Consider the following 5873-nt stretch of genomic DNA (forward strand, 5'->3'; position numbering starts at 1 on the left):
CGCCTCTAACCACCTGCCTTACGAGGAGCCCCCTTACGCGAATGCAGTAAGAAGCCAAGTAATTCTAGCTAGCATTAACGCCTATCTTATAAAAAAAAACTATCATAATCACTAGTTATAACTAACACACTGGTTGATGATATTAATAGTTTATCTAGCGTGTCCTGCGTTGCATATAATCGATGCAGTGTGCATGCTGTTAAAGGACTGTCGTTGCTCCAACGTATACCTAACCATAAACATCAATGCCTTTCTTAAAAGCAATACACAGATTTATATTTTTAAACATGCATAATTAGCTAAAAGAAATCCAAGTAGCAGGCAATATAACCAGTGAAATTGTTCACTCTCTTACGTTCATTGCACGCAGTCAGAGTATATGCAAACAGTTTGGTCGCCTGCTCATTGCGAAACTAATTTGCCAGAATTAACATAACATTGAAGGTGTGCAATGTAACAGGAATATTTAGACTGATGATGCCACCCGTTAGATAAAATACTGAACGTTTATGTATTTCACTGAAAAATAAACGTTTTGTTTTCGAGATGATAGTTTCTGATTCACCATATAATGACCTAAGGCTCGTATTTCATGTGTTATGTATAATTAAGTCTGGATTTGATAGAGCAGTCTGACTGACGATGGTAGACACCAGTAGGCTCGTAAGCATTCATTCATAACACACTTTTGGCGTTTTGCCAGCAGTTCAAACTTTAAGCAAACTCCGAAGTAGGCTGGTTAACCGATGTTAAATGCTAGCTAATTAGCGGGTGCGCGCTAATAGCGTTTCAAACGTCACTCGCTCTGAGATTTGAGTAGTTGTTCCCTTGCTCTGGCATGAGTAACGCTGCTTCGAGGTGGCTTGTCGATGTGTTCCTGGTTCAAGCCCAGGTAGCCGAGGAGAGGGATGGAAGCTATACTTTACACTGGCAATACTAAATCCTATAAGACATCCAATAGTCAAAGGATATTGAAATACAAAGGTATATAGAGAAGAATAGTCCTAATAATTCATATAACTTACAACCTATAACTTCTTACCTGGGAATATGAAAACTCATGTTAAAAGACCACCAGCTTTCTCATTCTGAACAAGGAACATAAACGGTACTTTCTTACATGGCACAATATTGCACTTTTACTTCTCCAAACACTTTGTTTTTGCATTATTTATTTGAGGCTAAATTGAATTAAGTTAAAATAAGTGTTCATTCAGTATTTCATATTACCAAATACATTTAAAAAAAATTGACCTCTCTTGCAGAAATTACTATGTTGCAGGTTTTACCACTGTCAGTTCAGTCATCAGACATCGATCTGGTTCAATTTCAACTTTTTACATTTACATTTAAATCATTTAGCAACGCTTTATCCAGAGCGACTTACAAATTGGTGCATTCACCTTATGATATCCAGTGGAACAACCATTTACAATAGTGCATCTAACTCTTTTAAGGGGGGTTAGAAGGATTACTTATCCTATCCTAGGTATTCCTTAAAGAGTGGTTTCAGGTGTCTCCGGAAGGTGTGATACTCCGCTGACCTGGCGTCGTGAGGAGTTTGTTCCACATTGGGTGCCAGAGCAAGCGAACAGTTTTGACTGGGCTGACGGAACTGTACTTCCTCAGAGTAGGAGAGCGAGCACCAGAGGTGGTAACGCAGTGCCCTTGTTTGGTGTAGGGCCTGATCAGAGCTGAAGTACGAGGTGCGTTCCCCTCACAGTCCGTAGAGCACCATGGTCTGTACGGATGCGAGCTTCAACTGGAAGCCAGTGGAGAGAGCGAGGAGCGGGTGACGTGAGAGAACTTGGGAAGGTGAACACCAACGGCTGCGCGGTTCTGGATGAGTTTAGGGTTTAATGGCACAGCAGGACCAGCCAACAGCGAGTTGCAGAATCCAGACGGAGATGACAAGTGCCTGGATTAGACCTCGCCGCTCCTCGTGAGGCAGGTCGTACTCTGCGAATTTGTAGAGCATGAACCTACAGAACGGTCACCCCTTGATGTATGAGAACGACAGGGTGTTGCCATATCACGCCAATTCTTACACTCTGGAGGAGGACACAATGAGTTGTCAACCGTGATGCGAGATCATGGAACGGGCAGTCCTTCCCCGGGAGAAGAGCAGCTCCGTCTTGCCGAGTTTCAGCTTGAGGTTGATCCGTCATCCACCACTGATATGTCTGCCAGACATGCAGAGATGCGATTCACACCTGGTTTCAGAGGGGAAAGGAGAAAGAATTGTGTGTACTCTGCAAGCAATGATAGGAGAGACCATGTGAGGATAACAAGAGCCAAGTGACTTGGTGTATACAGGAATAGGAGAGGCTAGAACAGCCCTGGGACACCAGTGGTGAGAGCACTGGTGCGGAGACAGATTCTCCACCACTGGTAGGACGACCTGTCAGTAACCCAATCCAAGCGTGGCCGCCCGGATGCCCAGCTCGGAGAGTGGAGAGAGGATCTGATGGTACAGTACAAACAGCCGATAGGTCTAGAAGATGAGAGCAAGAGAGAGAGTTAGCTTTAGCAGTGCGGACGCCTCCTGAACAAAAGAAGAGCAGTCTCAGTTGAATGACTAGTCTTGAAACCTGACTGATTTGATCAGAAGGTCATTCTGACAGAATAGCAGGAGAGCTCCAAGACGGCACGTTTAAGAGTTTTGAGAGAAAAGAAAGAAGGATACTGTCTGTAGTGTTACATCGGAGTGGATCGACGTGTAGGTTTTTTCAGAAGGGGTGCAAACTCTCGCTCTCTGAAGACGGAAGGACGTAGCCAGCGGTCGCAAGATGAGTTGATGAGCGAGGTGAGTAAGGGAGAGTCTCCGAAATGGTCTGAGATAGAGAGAGGGATAGGGTCAAGCGGAGGTTGTGTGGCGCCGGCCGTACAAGACGCAAGATTTATCTGGAAGAGAGGGAGAAAGAGGGTCAAAGCACAGGTTAGGGCAGTGTGAAGCAGAATCACGTGTCGTTTGACTTAGCAAACGAGAGATCGGATTCGGTCGCCTTCTTTTCAAACATGGTTGACGAAAAGTCATCAGCAGAGAGGGAGGAGGGGGGAGGAGGATTCAGGAGGGAGGAGAAGGTGGTAAAGAGCTTCCTAGGGTTAGAGGCAGATGCTTGGACATTAACATAACTTTGTTACAGTATACCCCAGTCTCACTTTACTAGCCTTTCTCTCTTATGGGTTTGCTGCATAGACAACTTGTACAAAGCCTTTAACCTCAAATTTAACCTCTAACACTCTGAAATCCACTCTTTTCCTGTCTCAGATGAAGGTGTGGGAGAATAAGATGGGGCCCATCTCCATCCCAGAGAACATCCCTTGCCTGTTTGACATGGTGCGGGTGCAGGATGAGAGTATGAAGCCAGCCTTCTACTTTGCCCTGAGGGACACCCTGGTGGCCAAGGACCTGGAGTAGGCAACACTACTCGCCTTCCAGAAGGACAAACACTGGAGAGTGGTCACCATGCAGGGACAGATCATAGAGATGGCTGGTGGGTAGACCGAGCGGGAGCTCATCTCTTCTCAGTGTCTCTATAGATGGTCGATATGGATGACATGTCTGACACTATGCTCTGTCCCGTCTCAGGTACCATGACTGAAGGTGGAGCGAGAGTGATGCGGGGCAGGATGGGCTCCATCGGCACTGAGGTCACCCAGCAGGAGGTGAGAGATCTTCTGGACACTCTTCTAGAGCTTTCTCTGGCCTCCAATCACTGTTATAGCTCACTTTAAGCTCTGCTGTGGTTAATGACCTACTGTCTTATTTTTGTGTTTCAGCTGGACTGTATGGAGAGCAAGCTGATTGAGAAGGTGGTGCAGCTGCAGGGCTGCCAGGAGAGGAAGCTGCAGCTGGAGGAGAAAGTCCAGAGACTCTGACAGCAGCTCAGAGACATGAAGAACACACCAATAGCATGCAGGTAACACACAGTATACAGATATGAAATGTATTTGATGTTGGTGTAATTCTTGTTCATCAGACTTGTTTAGGTAAAGCTGAATGTATGTTTTTTTTTTGGCTTGCTCGTAATGCCGGCTTGCTGTCTCGATGTTCGTCTTTCTAGATTCGCCCCTCTATTGATTTGGTTTGTATTATGTCTACCATCYACACAGCAACAACTATTGCCCAACAGTCATAATTACCTGCAATATGCAATAGCCTATGAAGCACAAGTTCTTCATACACAGGCTCACACATTTTATTTTAATATAGGCCTAATGTTCAATAGTTTTGTCATCAGTAATGATTTGATGGGATAAATGGTCTCTAGACTGAATTGGCTATTGCTCCTGTCAGATCGACCAGATTATTATTTGCAATCATTGTAACAGGCTCTCAGGTACGCTTTTTTGTAATTGACGTGTTTTGTTTTTTTTAATTGCAGARTGAAAAGTAAAGGGAGACTTGTCAGAACCTGGCCTTGGGATGGAGGGGGGAAAGACTGTTTTAACTTTTAAACTCAATACTACTGTTTTCATTTTTGTAAAGCAGTTTGTTAAACAGGCAAAGCTAAATGGTGACTGGTGATTACGGGGAAGCAAGAGTCACTTGCGCAATGTGTAGCCTAAGATTGGAGGTGGAGCCTGCCTGTCGCCCACACTCCTTGTTTGCTCCACCGCAGTTCACCAGCTGATGTAGGTTGTGTGCCCGTGTCGTGCGTCCTTCCCACTGCTAGAAAACCAAACCCTCGCTGCTAATATTCTGCTTATCATATAGCTTATCGAGTACAAGTCAATGGTCGAGCCACGCGTAATGAAAATTAGGACTAGAGTACTACAACACTTGAGGCTGGTGATTGCGAGTGAGGTTGTGCTTGACTGTGTRTTTCTTCTCAGAGCTTGGCAGAGCAGGAGGCTCACCTGAAGCCTCAAATTAAAGAGCTAGAGGCCAATGTCCTGGCTGCTACCCCCGACAAGAACAAACAGTAACAGTTGGAGAAGACCCTGAAGGACTTCCAGAAAGGTGAGAACTTTGAACCCCAAATGTAACGTGAAGTCACTTAGAAATTGCAGGCTACACTGTCAGTTCTAGTCTTCAGGACAATGATCTGGCTCAATTTGAGCTTTGCTACCGTGAACCCCAGTTTGACTCCACTAGGCATTCTCCCTCAGGCTTGCTGCGGCGACAACTGGTACATACAACTAGGGGTGTGCCGATCTCGTCCTACTTGTAATTGTATCTTTTGTCACACTTGATACTCGTAATCGCTTTAAATGCCAGTAAAGCCTATACCTCAAGTGCGCTATCACAGAGCGCATCGCTATGCTCACTCACATATTGTTCAAATCAAAGAAATGAGCCCAACAGCTGAAAATGCACATGATTGATTTACTTACTTTAGTCCTATTAAATGAAAAATAAATAATGCATGGCTGGCTACTGCTGCCTGTGTTTATTCCAGACACAGATTTAGGTAAATTGCTTGCCCCATATATTGTTTCACTTACGAGAAGAGCAAAACTTCTCTCCTGACACTTACGGCTCAACCTACACCCCGCCAATTTAGTTATTTAGAGCGCCCAGCGCTTCACACTTTCAATAATGTGCAACTGCAGCCTGCAATTTCGGGTGTTCCTGCATGTGGACATTCCTGCGTCTGCAAAGGACACTGTCTACCGGTCGCCCCCGCCTCCAGCTAGCACCGCAGGCGGGAGCGACACCTGCGGTGTACCAGAGAGAACCATGCCGACAGACGGGGGCGAAGGACACAGCCCACCGCTAGCTTCTCCAGGACACAGCCCACCGCTAGCTTCTCCAGGACACAGCCCACCGCCCATCAGTGTTCTATGCATTACCTGTGGAACAGTATCATCATCTGACTTAAATATTTTTCCTCTTCTCTGCTATTTACATTTTAGTCATTGAGCAG

At 45.5% G+C, this 5873-nt stretch overlaps 1 long non-coding RNA gene across 2 annotated transcripts; it reads left to right on the forward strand.

Annotated features, from left to right (window-relative positions):
• Positions 1-3122: 3122 nt before the first annotated feature.
• Positions 3123-5764, forward strand: LOC112079899 (uncharacterized). Of its 2 annotated transcripts, none has more exons than XR_011479424.1 (4): positions 3123-3497; positions 3593-3669; positions 3784-3923; positions 4496-5764. It is a non-coding gene; the product is annotated as an uncharacterized lncRNA (long non-coding RNA). The 2 variants fall into 2 exon arrangements; XR_002896082.2 differs by having other exon boundaries at positions 3126-3497; positions 4840-5764.
• The last annotated feature ends 109 nt before the right edge of the window (positions 5765-5873 follow it).

This window comes from Salvelinus sp. IW2-2015, unplaced genomic scaffold, assembly GCF_002910315.2.
Source record: "Salvelinus sp. IW2-2015 unplaced genomic scaffold, ASM291031v2 Un_scaffold10175, whole genome shotgun sequence".
Classification (NCBI taxonomy): domain Eukaryota; kingdom Metazoa; phylum Chordata; class Actinopteri; order Salmoniformes; family Salmonidae; genus Salvelinus; species Salvelinus sp. IW2-2015.